General features: G+C 48.5%; 2 long non-coding RNA genes across 3 annotated transcripts; both read right to left on the bottom strand.

Moving 5' to 3' along the window:
• Positions 1-76: 76 nt before the first annotated feature.
• Positions 77-1295, bottom strand: LOC149912630 (uncharacterized). Its single transcript, XR_016462266.1, has 3 exons — positions 1220-1295; positions 801-878; positions 77-149 (listed from the first exon to the last, which is right to left on the bottom strand). It is a non-coding gene; the product is annotated as an uncharacterized LOC149912630 (long non-coding RNA).
• A 1630-nt stretch (positions 1296-2925) lies between these two features.
• Positions 2926-5957, bottom strand: LOC149912629 (uncharacterized). Of its 2 annotated transcripts, none has more exons than XR_016462291.1 (3): positions 5680-5957; positions 3109-3324; positions 2926-3008 (listed from the first exon to the last, which is right to left on the bottom strand). It is a non-coding gene; the product is annotated as an uncharacterized LOC149912629 (long non-coding RNA). The 2 variants fall into 2 exon arrangements; XR_016462292.1 differs by lacking the exon at positions 5680-5957 and adding an exon at positions 4764-4873.
• Between the last annotated feature and the right edge of the window lie 14967 nt (positions 5958-20924).

The raw sequence follows: 20924 nt of genomic DNA, 5'->3' as shown, positions 1-20924 counted from the left end.
AGCATGGAACGCCTTGAACTGCTTACCTCAAAGGAGAGTTCATCCGCTGCCTGGGCAATGTGTCTCTTAATAGCATGGGCAGCAGCAATAGCTGGAATGTTCACAGGTGCCACCTCATGGTCCAGCAGGGGCTTCCCCTTGTTCTCAGTCTGAAACAGAGAGCACAGGCCACGGTGAGGAGCTGGGAACCAACAAGGAGGATTTCAAGGTGAGGAGCACATCTGCAGAGAAAGCTGCAGGAAATGCACTCGGTCCTTATCGTGGGCACTTCAGAAGGAACTGCAAGTCTAATAACGGCTGTTTCTCTCCCTGGTGTGCAGCAGGCACACGCCAGGCAATGCAAAGATGCATCTCTCCCCACCCAGACTAATCAGCAATGGCACTGACGCAGACAGGTGGCCTTGTCCATTTTGCCCCCTCCTTTCCTACGCTCTTTGTGCAGGAAGGCTGACTGTTTAAGATGCTAGGAGACCGTGAAGAGGGAAACCAAAGCTACGGCTGCAGTTACAAGGTGCAAACAGTGCCATTGCAAGCACCAAGCAGCTCTCTTGAGCAGTCCAACCAACAGCGAGGCCAAACAGAGCAGAGAATGATTGTTGTTTCTGCAGCCATTTCAAGGGAAAAGTCAGTAGAGGACAAACCCCACAGCCGAGATGGCTCTGGTACTTTTAAAAACTTGCCACGCTTGCACTACTGTCTTGCCACAGAGGAGCTCTCTTGGAAAGCAGGAGAGCACATCTGCGGCTCACTCTGCTGGCTGCAGTCAGGGAACAAAGACCAATCAGAGCTTCATACTCTACCTCTGTCCATGCCAGGTCAGGCCCACAGCTGATCTCGCTGCACGCCACAGCCATCAGCGTAGGTGTGACAAGCTGGAACTGAAAAGAAACACACTTTTATTTTCTCTGTTCACATCTCTGCTGTGCTCCCTACAGCTGTCGGGCACACACACAGCCCAAGCACGCCTGCTGGTGTCCCTGGTGATGCTGTGCAGCTCTGCACAAGCTGGGGCTGGGACTCTTTGCCTAAGGGATTGGTTTCCTGTAGACCAGCTGGTCACAGCACCACAGACAGCATCCTTCTGAGGGCTGAGCTGCAGAGCACGTGGAGAAAACCCACACGTGACCAGCGTCCCATCAAAGCTGGATGAGGCTGTGTTACTAAACACGGGGAGTCACGGGCTGCTAAAGCATGTGGGGGGACAAACCATGGCAGGTACCTGGCAAGAGATCAGAACGAGGGAGAGAAATCTCACGAATCCGCAGCCTTTCCTTGTCACTTTGCTCTGATCTTCCACGAGCAAAAGCTGCAGCAGGGAAGCAGGCAGAGGGTGGAGAGAGGAGAGAGAAAGAGCAGGTCAGTTTGCTTCCACGGTTTAGCAAAGACTACGAGGGAAAAACCAAAATCTGCCCTCCCTCAACTTAAAAACTTAAGTTTTCAACTTAAAACCATTTCCCCTTGTCCTGCAGTTATCTACCCTTTCAAAGAGTTGATTCCCCTCCTCTTTTTAGGCTCCCTTTAGGTACTGAAGGCTGCCATGAGGTCACCCCACAGCCTTCATTTCTCCAGGCTGAACAAGCCCAGCTCCCTCAGCCTGTCTTTGCAGGGGAGGTGCTCCAGTCCCCTGATCATCTCTGTGGCTCGCCTCTGGACCCTCTCCAACAGCTCCCTGTCTTTCTGGACACTGTACTGCAGCTGGGGCCTCACAAGAGCAGAGCAGGGGGGGACGATCACCTCCCTGTCCCTCATGGCCACCCCTCTGCTGATGGAGAGAATGTGATCCTATGAGCTCCGCCAGCCAGCAGTTCTCAGCACTCACTGTCCCCCCGTCTCTCCCACACTGTCTCAGCTTACCTACAAGGTGCTGCACAGGACGGTGTGAAGACAAAGGGACGCAGTCGGTGCACAAGTGCAACAAGCGAGCTGCTCAGTCAGAGCTCCAGCGCTCCAATGAAGGGACGCAGCACGCACTGCTCCTCCCCTCATTCTAGCCCTTATGACATCACTGAGGGCCACCAGGCTGCTCCACCACGACGGACAGGGTGGGGAGGCAAGACCAGTCACAAGGGCAGAAGATTCCAACAGCCCAGCCCAACGTTCTGGAATCAGGGGCTGCTTGGAATTCTACCCCAGCCAAATCCTGGAGAAGCTGGCACGGGGTCGTCATGACCAAAGCGCAGGACCTGGCGCTTGCTCTTGTTGAGCCTCGCACAACTGGCCTCAGTGCATCCCTCTGGAGGGCCTTCCTGCCCTCAGCCAGATGGACGCTTCCTCCCAGCAGCGTACCTTGCAGTGCTGGGCCCATGTCAAATCCACACTAGAGTGGGTTTTGTTACATTCAAGGGCATGTTGCAGCACCCATCTATTTCACCTGGAAGGAAATAAAGCAGGAGATGGGAGAAACACAGAACTGCTGCCAGACTGCTTCATCCCTTTCTCAGCCCAACTTCCCTTGCCTCATCCCCTACCCCAACTCCTGGATGATGCCCACAGGCTGACAGTTGGATCTCAAGTCCATAGGACTCCTTTCACAGGGCTCCATCAAAAAGGCTGTCACACTTGTTCTGTACACTCACACTGACCCAGCAGTGGTATCACAGTCACTTAACACACACACAACAACCAAACCCCGAGCATGCACATCCCTTCCTGCGTGACTGCAGCCCACAGCTCCCCTTCACACCTCCGTGGATCTCTGGTGTTTTACACGGATGCAGCCTCGCTGCAGCTCCGTGGCTGTCACACAAGGCCTGCAGGACCTCTTTCTCTGCAAACCCCGTCTGCAGGCATTGGTTCACGAGGTTCACCTCCTGCCCTCCTGAGCAAAAACAAGCACTAAGAACAAGAGCAAAGCACGCTGGACTCGACCTGGCTGGATCCCCAACCCTCAGTCCTGTCAGACGGACCCTGGTGTGGAGACTCATCCCCAAAGCCTGGCTGGACATCAGCACAGGCATCATTCTTCAAACGCCCCATCCAAGCAGCAAGGGATCAAAGCGTTGGCACAGCTGAAACAGAAATGCTGTGTGAGTTTCCTGTTAGCACTGAGCAGGAACAAATCTACCGCTGAGCAGCAGGATGTGAGACAAGCAGCAGAAGACACCCAACCTGCAGAACCAGCTCGTTTGGGGTCGGTCCAGATGTTTGTCTGCTCCCTTCCCTGGCCCAGGCCAAGCTTGTGAGCTGCTCCTCCTTTGTGCAGGGGGAAATGGTGCAGATGCCATGTGGTGGCTATGCACAGCATGCCTTTCACTTGCTTTTCCTCTCTCCATCTGCCATTAGCAAACAGCATCTCCAGCCTCCAGAGATCACTGAGTCCAACCCCTGCACAACAGTGAAAAAAAAGATATGATAAGGGGTACTTAAAGCACAGCATCTGTAATCAGATCAGACTCCTGCACTGTGAAGACTTCCATGAGTATTCCTGCAGAGTGCATCACTTAGTCTCTCTTTAGCCTTGTGTTCCTGGTTTTCCTGTAAGAGCTTGTCTAAACACTGCCTATAATCGTGGTTATGCTAGAAGCATTTGGATTTATTGATCCTCAGTGTGATTTCAGTAACAAATCCAGATGCTTTTTTGTTAAGGGCAGCTTTCAATTTCTCAACTGAAATTTCAATATTGCATTAGGTGTTGACAACCACGGGGCTGCAGTACAGAGAATTACAGGGCGATTAATTTCTCCATCTCCATTCTCCTAGACATTTATGATTACAGTGATGTAGTTATATACAAAGTTGCAAGATACCAAAGCTAGAATAACCTCTTGGTGCAGCAGGATGTCTGGAGCCCAAGTGCAGAGTCTCAGTGTTGCAAAGCCTTGAAGAGGTGCACCGTATGTGCTGGGGCTGATGACACAGACACTGGAGCAAGGCCAGTGTGATGTTAGAAACTTGACCAGCAGCTGATCTGTTGTCAGCCATTTCTGGACACAAACGGGATCTGGTCGACTTAGGACATGACCTTTGGGCTGGAGAGCAACTCCCCGAGGAATCACACAGCCACTGCAGACCGTTGGCAAGAACCCCATACCAAAACAGCTCATCTGCAATCAGTTTTTAATCTGTGCAGCAGTGATTGGAACAGGCGCACGCTCTCTGCAATTGCAGGAATGTTCACAAGTGGAATGTGCATCACCTGTGTGCTCCAGCTCTTCTGTGTGCATGCTAGGAGAAGTGATCCCCCTGCACCCAGGGCTGCAATAAAGTCCTGTGGGCTTTCTAACCTGCCCACCAGCAGCCCAGGCTGCCCAGAGCCACATCCAGCCTGGCCGTGGATGCCTGCAGGGATGGGGCATCCACAGCCTCCCTGGGCAACCTGTTCCAGTGCCTCACCACCCTCTGGCTGAAAAACTTCCTCCTCACATCCAACCTAAACCTCAACACCCCTCGTCTCAGTTTAAAGCCATTCCCCACGTGTCCCATCACTGTCCACCCTCCAAAACAAAACACCTCGGCTGTTCAACACTGAAAGAGCAAAATAACCCACAGCTCTTACTTCCACTGTATGCAGTTAATTCCAAACTTAAGGTCACAGGTTAATTACTCATGTGATCCTTCCTGACAGAAGAACTACTCGTAGTGATGTGTAGGAGTAAGGAACTGTTTGAAAAGGTCATGGACATATTAGAACTTGCAGCATTTTTCTTAATAGATGCCTACATTGCAAAGCATTTTGTAAAACACACGTTACAAGTACTGTGCATTGGATTACACTATATCAAACTCTAAGTAACAATACAGGTTGCTTTTAAATCTACACTTACATGCTAACTCCTTGATAAAATTCCTGACTGCCTTCAGTTTTATAGCCAAAGCAGTGTTTGAGCTGGTAATGTACTCTTGAACAGCACTGCTGCCTTCAGCATTTGTATGTTTAGATCTGAAAAGAGAACTTGGTCATTATTTCACGATGAGAGAATCTTATATGACAAAACAGAATTACAAAAATCTGACAATACTGTAAAACGCCAGCGTAAGAATGTGGCTTTGATTTTTTTTTTCTTTTTTTTTTTTTTAAATGGTGAGTGTACCATTAATTCAAGACAAGAATTTTGTTTGTAAGTCGATCTCTATAACTGTTCTTGGCATCATTCTGTAGGATGAACTAGATACATGGAATTTGGCACTGGCTCCCCAGGGCAGTGGTTTGGCACTGAGCTGACAAAGGCCAAAGAGCATTTGCACAATGCTCTCAGACACAGGGCTTGACCCATAGGAGGTCCGGTGTGGAACCAGGAGGTGGAATACATGATCCTCGAGGTCCCTTCCAAATAAAGATATTCCATCATCCTCTAATACTTATATTCCCAAGTCCTGTACACAGTGCTCAGATGCTTAATTGAAAGGTTCCATGAAACAGTGAGGTATCTATGTCCCTTTACCACTCAGTTATTCAATTTGCCACATGGATCTTTTATCCAGTCACATTAAAAAACCCCTCAAAGTATTTCCTTCAGTCTTCCATTCTGATAGAGCTTTCTGGAGCAAATAAAGAGTTGCAACTCAGAATGTCCACACCTCCCTTCCTGCACCCTGCATACTTTTTTCATTGCACTGTGATTACGTACCATTCTATTGTCACCCTCATTCTGTCATTATCTAGGCAGTTTACTGCCATTAAATTTTCCAGCAACAGATGCCCACAAGTACAGCCAGCATGGACTTATTTCCAATACTTACCTTTGTCCTGATGTCCTTGTAGGAGCTGGGACATTTCTCCATCTCAGCAGAAGAGGGCAGGAGGGGTCCAAGGTGAGGGCACGCTCTCCTCTATTTTTCTGGCACTCAAAGACAAAGGGAACAAGAAAACCAGATGTGTTTCCCTGCCCATGGCAAACACCAGCCTTTCCATCCTTACAGTCCTTCCTGCCATCAGCAGAGATATTTTGCTTTCTTGTGCCACTTCATCCCTTTAGCATCTGGCATTCTAACAAAAAAGTACTTACAAGGAATTTTAATATTTTCATATTAAATGTCAGAATTAGAACCATTATGTTTACCAAATATTTAAAACGTTCAACCCAGTGAGAAGTGAATTGATGTTGCATTTAGCATTCAGATAAGAACTTGTAAAGGAAGTAAAAAGTGCTCCTTTCATAAACTGTAGTCTCATTGTCAAGCCTTGCACTGTCTCAGCAGATTATTACAGAATGTTCATTCAGGCAGGAATTAAGAGATGTGTCTGAATTGATAACAACAACGAATAATTAAGAAAGCTTGACTGCAGTCTGCTTGAGGATTCCAGTCTGAAGTGTGTTCCACCTGATGACAACTGGGAATGTCTTTCTCTCACCATTAGAACCATTGCACCTCTGACTAAACACATAGCTAATCACCACTGAAAACCTAGGTGCAATTTCTGCAGTGCACAGACCAACTACGTGTTGATTAACATTCAGAGAGATTGTGCAGGTGTCCTTTTAGGAACTGGCCTACAGTATGCTAAGAGGGATGGATGTGGGGACATTAGGATAACGTGCCCTCTGCCTTTTAAGGCAGCCCCAGCAGAGCAGGTCAGCAGGCTGAAGAGCTGCGTGGGTCACCAGGGCTCAGAGACTTCACTCGGCCATCTGCAAGTTGAGGGACTTCAGCCCAAGCTGCCCTTTTCCATGCAGGCAAGGAGGCCAAGAGAAGGTGGATCGGCACGGTTCTGGTGCAGACAGGGGCTGCAGTGTGAGCAGGCCTACACAGACAAGGCTGTGCCCACACAGAGTGACAGCAGCTTTCGCTGTGAGCAGATTCCCAGGGGGCCTGAGCCATGGCAGTTCTTGATGGCAGCATGTTCCAATCAGCCCTGGAAGTCTTCTCTGGACGTCTGTCGCATTCTGGAATCCACACTGAGGACGCAGTCGCTGTGTCAGAGCAGCTGGCAGAGTCACGGGGAACCGTGACGTAGTTGGCCCAGGGAGCAACAACAAGGCCTGCACTGCTCAGCCAGCCCAGGCCAAAGGGGAGCACGAGAGAGAGCAGAGGAGAGAGGGGGGGAAAGAGGGCCAGGAAGGAAAGGCCTGTGCCTGAATGGACGTGTAGCAGCAGCTGCTGACAGCAAACTCGGTGATGGCAGGGGCACAGCAGAGCAGTGCAATGCTGGCAGCTTCCTGTGTCTTTCACACAGGCACTGCAGACATGGCCAGCACTGGGAGATCAGCAGAACTGCTGCACACCTCTGCCAGCCCAGGCCAGAGGAGTGCAGAACAGTGAGCTGCTGCTGAGGGGAGAGAGGATGGCCTGAGAGCTGACCTGAGAGGCAGGGCTGGCTGTGTTACAGCAGCCTCTGTGTCCTCCTCCTGTGTCTGTGAGGGCCAGAGGGCCAGAAGAGAACATGCCCAGACAACGAAGCCCTGCTGTCCTCTGCTGCTCAGCTGGAGAGATGTTCCGCCTTCCTGAAGGACGCTGATCCAAAGGGAAGGAATCAAAGGAAGTCCAGGCTGGCTGTCCTTGTGGGCATCAGCTGCTGGCAGCTGCCTCTGTGCTGCCATGGGCAGGGCACAGCACACACAGTGTTTGCAGTTCCCTGTGTGACACTGGCCCTGGTGACCTGACAGCCAGAGGGAGACAATAGAAAGAGCTGCCTCCCTCTGCCAGATGAGGCAAAGGTGAGAATCCCAGAATCACAGCATGGCCCGGGTTGGAAAGGAGCTCAAGGTTCATGAATCTCCAACCCTTGGCTCTCCAAGGGTGCACAGGGGGCTTTGTTCTCCCTGTGGTGCAGCTTCAGTGCCAACTCACAGCTGAGCTGGTTGGCACACTGTGACAGCCTGCCGCTCTGAAGCTCTTGGGGCAGTGCTCAGTTCTTTCTGAAGTACTCTGGAAAATGCTGCTTCTCCTTCACCAAGTCTGTTTCCAGACAGACGTCTTTTTCTCCTCTGTACACACAAACAGTATCTTGTAACTCCCTGGCACAGTGCTCAGAAGTGGTACTTCTGGAAGCACGTCAGAGAAAAGTGGCCTTGTCCCAGTGGACTTTCAGAGCAGATGAGAACAAGTCTTGGTTGACGGCTTTCTTCTGCTTCTGGAACTGCACAGGCAGGTTGTGTGTTGTCATACTTTATGCCAGAGTGCCAAACTGAAGCAGTTTCTGCAACTTCTTTTTTTCATACTTGTCACTCTTTGCTGAGACCTTAACTTAGTCATTTTTAATGTGCTCTCATCTAAACTACTGTGTCCTCCAGTGTCAGTGTTGTATGAATCAGGACTGTGGGATTTCATCAGTGAAAGGATTCTGCTCTAATGACTGTCATTCTAGAGCTGATATTGTTTCTACCGCATCAGGCTTGCATGAAGCATCTTTGATGGAGAATGGAGAATCTCCATTCTTTACTGGATGAAGCCGGGAATGTGACTACTGAGGATAAAGAAAAGGCAGAGGTCCTGAATGCCTTCTTTACGTCTGTCTTTAAAGGTCAGACCAGTTATCCTCAGGATATTCCACTTTTCGACCAGGTGGTCTCGGCTGGAGACCAGACTAAACCACCCATGATTCAGAAGGAAACGGTCAGAGACCTTCTACTCCAACTGGACTGTCACAAGTCCATGGGGCCGGATGAGATTCACCCGAGAGTGCTGAGGGAACTGGCGGAGGTGATAGCCGAGCCGCTTTCCATCATCTATCAGCGCTCCTTGTTGACTGGTGAGGTACCAGAAGACTGGAGGCTTGCCAATGTGACTCCCATCTACAAGAAGGGCTGTAAGGAGGACCCGGGGAACTACAGGCCTGTTAGCCTGACCTCGGTGCCAGGGAAGGTTATGGAGCAGATTGTCTTGAGGGAGATCACGCGGCAAGTGCGGGACAACTGGAGCATCAGGTCTAGCCAGCATGGGTTCACGAAGGGTAGGTCCTGCTTGACCAACCTGATCTCCTTCTATGATCTAGTGACCCGCCTGGTGGATGAGGGAAAGGCTGTTGATGTAGTCTACCTAGACTTCAGCAAGGCCTTTGACACTGTCTCCCACAGTATTCTCCTGCAGAAGCTGGCAGCCCGTGGCTTGGACAGGTACACTCTTGGCTGGGTAAGGAACTGGCTGGAGGGTCGAGCCCAGAGAGTGGTGGTCAATGGAGCTAAATCCAGCTGGCGACCGGTCACGAGTGGTGTTCCCCAGGGGTCGGTGCTGGGGCCTGTCCTTTTCAATATTTTTATTGATGACCTGGATGAGGGCATTGAGTGCACCCTCAGTAAGTTTGCAGATGACACCAAGTTGGCTGGAAGTGTCGATCTGCCTGGGGGTAGCGAGGCCCTACAGAGAGATCTGGACAGGCTGGAGAGCTGGGCTGAAGCCAATGGGATGAGGTTTAATAAGACCAAATGCCGGGTTCTACACTTTGGCCACAGCAACCCCAAGCAACGCTACAGGCTTGGGGTGGAATGGCTTGAAGACTGTGTAGAGGAAATGGACCTGGGGGTGTTGGTTGACGCTCGGCTAAACATGAGCCAGCAGTGTGCCCGGGTGGCCAAGAAGGCCAATGGCATTCTGGCTTGTATCAGAAGCAGTGTGACCAGCAGGAGTAGGGAAGTAATTGTTCCCCTGTACTCAGCTCTGGTGAGGCCGCACCTTGAGTACTGTGTCCAGTTCTGGGCCCCTCACTGCAAGAAAGACATTGAGGCCCTGGAGCGTGTTCAAAGAAGGGCAACAAAGCTGGTGAGGGGTCTGGAGCACAGGCCTTATGAGGAGCGGCTGAGGGAGCTGGGATTGTTCAGTCTGGAGAAGAGGAGGCTCAGGGGAGACCTTATTGCTCTCTATAACTACCTGAAGGGAGGTTGTAACGAGCTGGGGGTCGGCCTCTTCTCTCGTGTAACTGGTGATAGGACTAGAGGGAATGGTTTCAAGCTTCGCCAGGGAAGATTCAGGCTGGATATTAGGAAATACTACTTCTCTGAAAGGGTGGTCAGGCACTGGAATGGGCTGCCCAGGGAGGTGGTGGAGTCACCGACCCTGGAGGTGTTCAAAGAACGTTTGGATGTTGTGTTGAGGGATATGGTTTAATGAGAACCATTGGTGACAGGTGGATGGTTGGACTGGATGATCTTATAGGTCTTTTCCAACCTTAGTGATTCTGTGATTCTGTGATTCTGTGATCAACAGAGAAATCAGAAAAATTGCTTTTCCTATTGCAGTTACCTTTTAACTAGTGATGAAAGCTGTCAGTTTATTTTTGGCACCAGAAATCCTGGGATGCAACCAGGTTAGATAAGAAGTGAAGCTGAGTGCACAGTAAAGGAACATAGATGAGATAGCATCACACAGCTCTGGGAAAGATGTTCCAGCTCTGTGTCTACCTACACCTTCAGGAGATGAAAAGTACTGGCTTAGTGAGGTGTCCTGGGTTGCAGGTTCTGTTAATCTCCATTTTTGGAAGAGCTGCTTGCAATAAATACCTTGTAAGGTGAATGAGCTTGATAGAAGTAGGGTGTGAAAGAGATGGATTTGCTGTTTCCCTGAAGGTGCAGGAGTATTGCTGTGCCTACAGTCAGTAAACAAGGCAGAAATCACTGTGTTCCTCAGAATGAAAAAGAATAAAAATCTTTTTGGGAGTGACAGCACGCCTGAATGAAGCACAAATCTAAACATTTAAAATAAGGGCTAGTGTCAAAGGGACTTGCAGTATTTCTCGTGAAGAAATATTTGATGCTTCTTTATGAAAGTCATCATAACAAAAGTGTACTGATGTCTTTGCTGAGGATTTCCTTGGTTCCAGCCTGAAGGTGTGCGCAGGCATGAGCAGGCAGTGCTGAGCTGCAGGTGAGTGCCTGTGTCCCACAGCAGGAAACCCGTGGATGTCTTCAGGGGTTTGAAATGGGCAGAGCTGTAAAACCTGCAGGCTTTCACTGAAATTGTCCTCTGCTTTATTTTGTAATCTTAGTTTCACCAATGCTTTCCAATATTATTTTCGTATGAGTGCAGATACATGGGATAGGATTTAAAGTTTTTATGGTGCTGCTGTATAATTTTCTGTGGTCATCATAAGCCAATAAAAAAAATAAATGGTGATTAGGCAATCTATTAACAACCTGTGGCACGTGTAAAACAATGAAATTCCTTGCAGGAAGACAATATTGCTATACAATAATGTGGCTATCCAAAACTGTTAATTATACTTGATGAGCTGGAGATAATCCTGAAATGCAGGACTTTGATCTTAGCCAAGAAAAATAAACCGTATTATCATTCTTAAATTGGCAGCTGCTATCAAAAGCCTGTGTCTTATTTCCCTTTTAGTAACACTGGCTAAATCAGAGAAAGTGATAAAAGAATTTCATGATTGCAGCTTAGGGATTCTTTCCCACTTGACCAGAAGTAATCAATGTCCAAAAATGTCTGTAAATACTTTTTCTATCTTATTTTGCCAGATGTATTGATATTTGAGATGAATGGCAAAAACATTTTGCGTACATAGATAAGCAATGCAAATTCGCTGGATTGTTTTAGAGAAAAAAGCTCTGGTTATCAGATCGTTTCCATGCAGAAATAAGATTTACAGAAAAATTCTCATTATTATTATTCATGCATGAATAAGTTCAAAAAAGAGATGTGGGGGATGTTGTTTCAATTCCAGGTGATTGTAGGAAGGACTGTCAGGATGGAAAGGCTAGTGTCTGCATGGGAAAAGAAACACTTCTGGTTTTCATGTTCCCTTTGTCTTTGAGTGGAAGAGGCCATGAGGAGAGAGTGCCCTAAACTTGGACCCTTTTTGACCATTGCAGCAGAGATGGAGAAGTGTTCAACCTTCTAGAAGGACTTCAGGACAAAGATATGTAATGAAAATAAGTCCAGGTTGGCTGTCCTTGTGGGCATCAGCTGCTCGCATCTGCATAGTTGTTGCTATGGGAATGGCAGAACAGCAGGAATGTTGCATTTCCTTGTGTGACACAAGCACTGGTGAATTCAAAGCCAGAGGGGGATAATAGAAAGAGCATCACCTCCCTTCCAGATTAGGCAAAGGTGAGTGGGATGTTGTTTCAATTATTGCTGAAGTCAGGAAGATTGTAAGGATGGAAAGGCTGGTATTTGCCATGGGCTGGGAAGCACATCTGGTTTTCATTTTCTCTTTCTCTTTGAGTGCCAGATAAAGAGCAGAGTGTGCCCTCACCTTGGACCCCTCCTGCCCTCTTCTGATGAGGTGGAGAAATGTTCCAGCTTCTAGAAGGACATCAGGACAAGGATATATAATGTAAATAAGTCCAGGCTGGCTGTCCTTGTGGGCATCAGCTGCTGGCATCTGCATTGCTGCTGCCATGAGCATTGCACAGCAGGTAAAAGATTGCTTTTCTTTGAGTGACACAGGAGCTCTTGACTTGAAAGCTAGAGGGATGCAATAGAAAGAGCTGCAACCTCTGCCAGACATGGCAAGGGTGAGTGGGATGTTGTTTCAATTAGTGCTGATGTTAGGAGGACAGTAAGGATGGAAAGGCTGGTGTTTGCCATGGGGAGGGAAACACATCTGGTTTTCATTTTCTCTTTCTCTTTGCGTGCCAGATAAAGAGCAGAGTGTGCCCTCACCTTGGACCCCTCCTGCCCTCTTCTGCTGAGGTGGAGAAATGTTCCAGCTTCTAGAAGGACATCAGGACAAGGATATATAATGTAAATAAGTCCAGGCTGGCTTTCCTTGTGGGCATCAGCTGCTGGCATCTGCATTGCTGCTGCCATGAGCATGGCAAAGCAGGTAAAAGATTGCTTTTCCTTGTGTCACAGGAGCTCTTGACTTGAAAGCTAGAGGGATGCAATAGAAAGAGCTGCAACCTCTGCCAGACATGGCAAAGGTGAGTGGGATGTTGTTTCAATTAGTGCTGATGTCAGGAAGGACTGTAAGGATGGAAAGGCTGGTGTTTGTCATGGGCAGGGAAATACATCTGGTTTTCATTTTCTCTTTCTCTTTGAGTGCCAGATAAAGAGGAGAGTGTGCCCTCACCTTGGACCCATCCTGCCCTCTTCTGCTGAGATGTAGAAATGTTCCAGCTTTTAGAGGGACATCAGGACAAAGATAAGTAATGAAAATAAGTGCAGGCTGGCTGTCCTTGTGGGCATCAGCTGCTGGCATCTGCATTGCTGCTGCCATGAGCATGGCACAGCAGGTAAAAGATTGCTTTTCCTTGTGTGACACAGGAGCTCTTGACTTGAAAGCTAGAGGGATGCAATAGAAAGAGCTGCAACCTCTGCCAGACATGGCAAGGGTGAGTGGGATGTTGTTTCAGTTAGTGCTGATGTCAGGAGGACTGTAAGGATGGAAAGGCTGGTGTTTGCCATGGGCAGGGAAACACATCTGGTTTTCATTTTCTCTTTCTCTTTGAGTGCCAGATAAAGAGCAGAGTGTGCCCTCACCTTGGACCCCTCCTGCCCACTTCTGCTGAGATGGAGAAATGTCCAAGCTTCTAGAAGGACATCAGGACAAAGATATGTAATGAAAATAAGTCCAGGCTGGCTGTCCTTGTGGGCATCAGCTGCTGGCATCTGCATTGCTGCTGCCATGAGCATGGCACAGCAGGTAAAAGATTGCTTTTCCTTGTGTGACACAGGAGCTCTTGACTTGAAAGCTAGAGGGATGCAATAGAAAGAGCTGCAACCTCTGCCAGACATGGCAAAGGTGAGTGGGATGTTGTTTCAATTAGTGCTGATGGCAGGAAGGACTGTAAGGATGGAAAGGCTGGTGTTTGCCATGGGCAGGGAAACACATCTGGTTTCCATTTTCTCTTTCTCTTTGAGTGCCAGATAAACATGGGATAGTTTGCCCTCAACTTGGAACTCTCTTGCCCTCTGCTGCTGAGAGGGAGAAATGTCCAAGCTTCTAGAAGGACATCAGGACAAAGATGTGTAATGAAAATAAGTCCAGGCTGGCTGTCCTTGTGGGCATCAGCTGCTGGCATCTGCATTGCTGCTGCCATGAGCATGGCAAAGCAGGTAAAAGGTTGCTTTTCCTTGTGTGACACAGGAGCTCTTGACTTGAAAGCTAGAGGGATGCAATAGAAAGAGCTGCAACCTCTGCCAGACATGGCAAAGGTGAGTGGGATGTTCTTACAATTAGTGCTGATGTCAGGAGGACTGTAAGGATGGAAAGGCTGGTGTTTGCCATGGGCTGGGAAACACATCTTGTTTTCATTTTCTCTTTCTCTTTGAGTGCCAGATAAACAGGGGAGAGTGTGCCCTCACGTTGGACCCATCCTGCCCTCTTCTGCTGAGATGGAGAAATGTTCCAGCTTGTAGAAGGACATCAGGACAAAGATATGTAATGGAAATAAGTCCAGGCTGGCTGTCCTTGTGGGCATCAGCTGCTGGCATCTGCATTGCTGCTGCCATGAGCATGGCACAGCAGGTAAAAGATTGCTTTTCCTTGTGTGACACAGGAGCTCTTGACTTGAAAGCTAGAGGGATGCAATAGAAAGAGCTGCAACCTCTGGCAGACATGGCAAGGGTGAGTGGGATGTTGTTTCAATTAGTGCTGATGTCAGGAGGACTGTAAGGATGGAAAGGCTGGTGTTTGCCATGGGCAGGGAAACACATCTGGTTTTCATTTTCTCTTTCTCTTTGAGTGCCAGATTAACATGGGATAGTTGGCCCTCACCTTGGAGCTCTCCTCCCCTGTGCTGCTGAGAGGGAGAAATGTCCAAGCTTCTAGAAGGACATCAGGACATAGTTATGTAATGAAAATAAGTCCAGGCTGGCTGTCCTTGTGGGCATCAGCTGCTGGCATCTGCATTGCTGCTGCCATGAGCATGGCAAAGCAGGTAAAAGATTGCTTTTCCTTGTGTGACACAGGAGCTCTTGACTTGAAAGCTAGAGGGATGCAATAGAAAGAGCTGCAACCTCTGCCAGACATGGCAAAGGTGAGTGGGATGTTGTTTCCATTGCTGCTGATGTCAGGAAGGACTGTAAGGATGGAAAGGCTGGTGTTTGCCATGGGCTGGGAAACACATCTTGTTTTCATTTTCTCTTTCTCTTTGAGTGCCAAATAAAGAGGAGAGTGTGCCCTCACCTTGGACCCATCCTGCCCTCTTCTGCTGAGATGGAGAAATGTTCCAGCTTGTAGAAGGACATCAGGACAAAGATACGTAATGAAAATAAGTGCAGGCTGGCTGTCCTTGTGGGCATCAGCTGCTGGCATCTGCATTGCTGCTGCCATGAGCATGGCACAGCAGGTAAAAGATTGCTTTTCCTTGTGTGACACAGGAGCTCTTGACTTGAAAGCTAGAGGGATGCAATAGAAAGAGCTGCAACCTCTGCCAGACATGGCAAGGGTGAGTGGGATGTTGTTTCAGTTAGTGCTGATGTCAGGAGGACTGTAAGGATGGAAAGGCTGGTGTTTGCCATGGGCAGGGAAACACATCTGGTTTTCATTTTCTCTTTCTCTTTGAGTGCCAGATAAAGAGCAGAGTGTGCCCTCACCTTGGACCCCTCCTGCCCACTTCTGCTGAGATGGAGAAATGTCCAAGCTTCTAGAAGGACATCAAGACAAAGATATGTAATGAAAATAAGTCCAGGCTGGCTGTCCTTGTGGGCATCAGCTGCTGGCATCTGCACTGCTGCTGCCATGAGCATGGCACAGCAGGTAAAAGATTGCTTTTCCTTGTGTGACACAGGAGCTCTTGACTTGAAAGCTAGAGGGATGCAATAGAAAGAGCTGCAACCTCTGCCAGACATGGCAAAGGTGAGTGGGATGTTGTTTCAATTATTGCTGAAGTCAGGAAGACTGTAAGGATGGAAAGGCTGGTGTTTGCCATGGGCAGGGAAACACATCTGGTTTTCATTTTCTCTTTCTCTTTGAGTGCCAGATAAACATGGGATAGTTTGCCATCAACTTGGAACTCTCTTGCCCTCTGCTGCTGAGAGGGAGAAATGTCCAAGCTTCTAGAAGGACATCAAGACAAAGATATGTAATGAAAATAAGTCCAGGCTGGCTGTCCTTGTGGGCATCAGCTGCTGGCATCTGCATTGCTGCTGCCATGAGCATGGCAAAGCAGGTAAAAGATTGCTTTTCCTTGTGTGACACAGGAGCTCTTGACTTGAAAGCTAGAGGGATGCAATAGAAAGAGCTGCAACCTCTGCCAGACATGGCAAAGGTGAGTGGGATGTTGTTTCCATTGCTGCTGATGTCAGGAAGGACTGTAAGGATGGAAAGGCTGGTGTTTGCCATGGGCTGGGAAACACATCTTGTTTTCATTTTCTCTTTCTCTTTGAGTGCCAGATAAAGAGGAGAGTGTGCCCTCACCTTGGACCCATCCTGCCCTCTTCTGCTGAGATGGAGAAATCTTCCAGCTTGTAGAAGGACATCAGGACAAAGATAAGTAATGAAAATAAGTGCAGGCTGGCTGTCCTTGTGGGCATCAGCTGCTGGCATCTGCATGTCTGCTGCCATGAGCATGGCACAGCAGGTAAAAGATTGCTTTTCCTTGTGTGACACAGGAGCTCTTGACTTGAAAGCTAGAGGGATGCAATAGAAAGAGTTGCAACCTCTGGCAGACATGGCAAGGGTGAGTGGGATGTTGTTTCAGTTAGTGCTGATGTCAGGAGGACTGTAAGGATGGAAAGGCTGGTGTTTGCCATGGGCAGGGAAACACATCTGGTTTTCATTTTCTCTTTCTCTTTGAGTGCCAGATAAAGATCAGAGTGTGCCCTTACCTTGGACCCCTCCTGCCCACTTCTGCTGAGATGGAGAAATGTCCAAGCTTCTAGAAGGACATCAGGACAAAGATATGTAATGAAAATAAGTCCAGGCTGGCTGTCCTTGTGGGCATCAGCTGCTGGCATCTGCATTGCTGCTGCCATGAGCATGGCAAAGCAGGTAAAAGATTGCTTTTCCTTGTGTGACACAGGAGCTCTTGACTTGAAAGCTAGAGGGATGCAATAGAAAGAGCTGCAACCTCTGGCAGACATGGCAAGGGTGAGTGGGATGTTGTTTCAGTTAGTGCTGATTTCAGGAGGACTGTAAGGATGGAAAGGCTGGTGTTTGCCATGGGCAGGGAAACACATCTGGTTTTCATTTTCTCTTTCTCTTTGAGTGCCAGATAAAGAGCAGAGTGTGCCCTCACCTTGGACCCCTCCTGCCCACTTCTGCTGAGATGTAGAAATGTTCCAGCTTGTAGAAGGACATCAGGACAAAGATATGTAATGAAAATAAGTCCAGGCTGGCTGTCCTTGTGGGCATCAGCTGCTGGCATCTGCATGTCTGCTGCCATGAGCATGGCACAGCAGGTAAAAGATTGCTTTTCCTTGTGTGACACAGGAGCTCTTGACTTGAAAGCTAGAGGGATGCAATAGAAAGAGCTGCAACCTCTGCCAGACATGGCAAAGGTGAGTGGGATGTTGTTTCCATTGCTGCTGATGTCAGGAAGGACTGTAAGGATGGAAAGGCTGGTGTTTGCCATGGGCAGGGAAACACATCTGGTTTTCATTTTCTCTTTCTCTTTGAGTGCCAGATAAAGAGGAGAGTGTGCCCTCACCTTGGACCCATCCTGCCCTCTTCTGCTGAGATGGAGAAATGTCCAAGCTTCTAGAAGGACATCAAGACAAACATATGTAATGAAAATAAGTCCAGGCTGGCTGTCCTTGTGGGCATCTGCTGCTGGCATCTGCATTGCTGCAGCCATGAGCATGGCACAGCAGGTAAAAGATTGCTTTTCCTTGTGTGACACAGGAGCTCTTGACTTGAAAGCTAGAGGGATGCAATAGAAAGAGCTGCAACCTCTGCCAGACATGGCAAGGGTGAGTGGGATGTTGTTTCAGTTAGTGCTGATGTCAGGAGGACTGTAAGGATGGAAAGGCTGGTGTTTGCCATGGGCAGGGAAACACATCTGGTTTTCATTTTCTCTTTCTCTTTGAGTGCCAGATAAAGAGCAGAGTGTGCCCTCACCTTCGACCCCTCCTGCCCACTTCTTCTGAGATGGAGAAATGTCCAAGCTTCTAGAAGGACATCAGGACAAAAATATGTAATGAAAATAAGTGCAGGCTGGCTGTCCTTGTGGGCATCAGCTGCTGGCATCTGCATTGCTGCTGCCATGAGCATGGCACAGCAGGTAAAAGATTGCTTTTCCTTGTGTGACACAGGAGCTCTTGACTTGAAAGCTAGAGGGATGCAATAGAAAGAGCTGCAACCTCTGCCAGACATGGCAAAGGTGAGTGGGATGTTGTTTCCATTGCTGCTGATGTCAGGAAGGACTGTAAGGATGGAAAGGCTGGTGTTTGCCATGGGCAGGGAAACACATCTGGTTTTCATTTTCTCTTTCTCTTTGAGTGCCAGATAAAGAGCAGAGTGTGCCCTCACCTTGAACCCCTCCTGCCCACTTCTGCTGAGATGGAGAAATGTCCAAGCTTCTAGAAGGACATCAGGACAAAAATATGTAATGAAAATAAGTCCAGGCTGGCTGTCCTGGTGGGCATCAGCTGCTGGCATCTGCATTGCTGCTGCCATGAGCATGGCAAAGCAGGTAAAAGATTGCTTTTCCTTGTGTGACACAGGAGCTCTTGACTTGAAAGCTAGAGGGATGCAATAGAAAGAGCTGCAACCTCTGCCAGACATGGCAAAGGTGAGTGGGATGTTGTTTCAATTAGTGCTGATGTCAGGAAGGACTGTAAGGATGGAAAGGCTGGTGTTTGTCATGGGCAGGGAAATACATCTGGTTTTCATTTTCTCTTTCTCTTTGAGTGCCAGATAAAGAGGAGAGTGTGCCCTCACCTTGGACCCATCCTGCCCTCTTCTGCTGAGATGTAGAAATGTTCCAGCTTTTAGAGGGACATCAGGACAAAGATAAGTAATGAAAATAAGTGCAGGCTGGCTGTCCTTGTGGGCATCAGCTGCTGGCATCTGCATTGCTGCTGCCATGAGCATGGCAAAGCAGGTAAAAGATTGCTTTTCCTTGTGTGACACAGGAGCTCTTGACTTGAAAGCTAGAGGGATGCAATAGAAAGAGCTGCAACCTCTGCCAGACATGGCAAAGGTGAGTGGGATGTTGTTTCCATTGCTGCTGATGTCAGGAAGGACTGTAAGGATGGAAAGGCTGGTGTTTGCCATGGGCTGGGAAACACATCTTGTTTTCATTTTCTCTTTCTCTTTGAGTGCCAAATAAAGAGGAGAGTGTGCCCTCACCTTGGACCCATCCTGCCCTCTTCTGCTGAGATGGAGAAATGTTCCAGCTTGTAGAAGGACATCAGGACAAAGATACGTAATGAAAATAAGTGCAGGCTGGCTGTCCTTGTGGGCATCAGCTGCTGGCATCTGCATTGCTGCTGCCATGAGCATGGCACAGCAGGTAAAAGATTGCTTTTCCTTGTGTGACACAGGAGCTCTTGACTTGAAAGCTAGAGGGATGCAATAGAAAGAGCTGCAACCTCTGCCAGACATGGCAAGGGTGAGTGGGATGTTGTTTCAGTTAGTGCTGATGTCAGGAGGACTGTAAGGATGGAAAGGCTGGTGTTTGCCATGGGCAGGGAAACACATCTGGTTTTCATTTTCTCTTTCTCTTTGAGTGCCAGATAAAGAGCAGAGTGTGCCCTCAACTTGGACCCCTCCTGCCCACTTCTGCTGAGATGGAGAAATGTCCAAGCTTCTAGAAGGACATCAAGACAAAGATATGTAATGAAAATAAGTCCAGGCTGGCTGTCCTTGTGGGCATCAGCTGCTGGCATCTGCATTGCTGCTGCCATGAGCATGGCACAGCAGGTAAAAGATTGCTTTTCCTTGTGTGACACAGGAGCTCTTGACTTGAAAGCTAGAGGGATGCAATAGAAAGAGCTGCAACCTCTACCAGACATGGCAAAGGTGAGTGGGATGTTGTTTCCATTGCTGCTGATGTCACGAAGGACTGTAAGGATGGAAAGGCTGGTGTTTGCCATGGGCAGGGAAACACATCTGGTTTTCATTTTCTCTTTCTCTTTGAGTGCCAGATAAACAGGGGATAGTTTGCCCTCAACTTGGAACTCTCTTGCCCTCTGCTGCTGAGAGGGAGAAATGTCCAAGCTTCTAGAAGGACATCAGGACAAAGATGTGTAATGAAAATAAGTCCAGGCTGGCTGTCCTTGTGGGCATCAGCTGCTGGCATCTGCATTGCTGCTGCCATGAGCATGGCAAAGCAGGTAAAAGATTGCTTTTCCTTGTGTGACACAGGAGCTCTTGACTTGAAAGCTAGAGGGATGCAATAGAAAGAGCTGCAACCTCTGCCAGACATGGCAAAGGTGAGTGGGATGTTGTTTCAATTAGTGATGATGTCAGGAAGGACTGGAAGGATGGAAAGGCTGGTGTTTGCCATGGGCAGGGAAACACATCTGGTTTTCATTTTCTCTTTCTCTTTGAGTGCCAGATAAACAGGGGAGAGTGTGCCCTCACCTTGGACCCATCCTGCCCTCTGCTGCTGAGATGGAGAAATGTTCCATCTTCTGGAAGGACATCAGGACAAAGATATGTAATGAAAATAAGTCCAGGCTGGCAGTCCTTGTGGGCATCAGCTGCTGGCATCTGCATTGCTGCTGCCATGAGCATGGCACAGCAGGTAAAAGATTGCTTTTCCTTGTGTGACACAGGAGCTCTTGACTTGAAAGCTAGAGGGATGCAATAGAAAGAGCTGCAACCTCTGCCAGACATGGCAAAGGTGAGTGGGATGTTGTTTCAGTTAGTGCTGATGTCAGGAGGACTGTAAGGATGGAAAGGCTGGTGTTTGCCATGGGCAGGGAAACACATCTGGTTTTCATTTTCTCTTTCTCTTTGAGTGCCAGATAAACAGGGGATAGTTTGCCCTCAACTTGGAACTCTCTTGCCCTCTGCTGCTGAGAGGGAGAAATGTCCAAGCTTCTAGAAGGACATCAGGACAAAGATATGTAATGAAAATAAGTCCAGGCTGGCTGTCCTTGTGGGCATCAGCTGCTGGCATCTGCATTGCTGCTGCCATGAGCATGGCAAAGCAGGTAAAAGATTGCTTTTCCTTGTGTGACACAGGAGCTCTTGACTT

The sequence above is a fragment of the Phasianus colchicus genome, chromosome Z, assembly GCF_987193195.1.
Source record: "Phasianus colchicus chromosome Z, bPhaCol1.hap1.1, whole genome shotgun sequence".
NCBI lineage: Eukaryota > Metazoa > Chordata > Aves > Galliformes > Phasianidae > Phasianus > Phasianus colchicus.
Note: the sequence above shows the minus strand (reverse complement) of the source record. Positions and strands in the feature narration are given on the sequence as shown.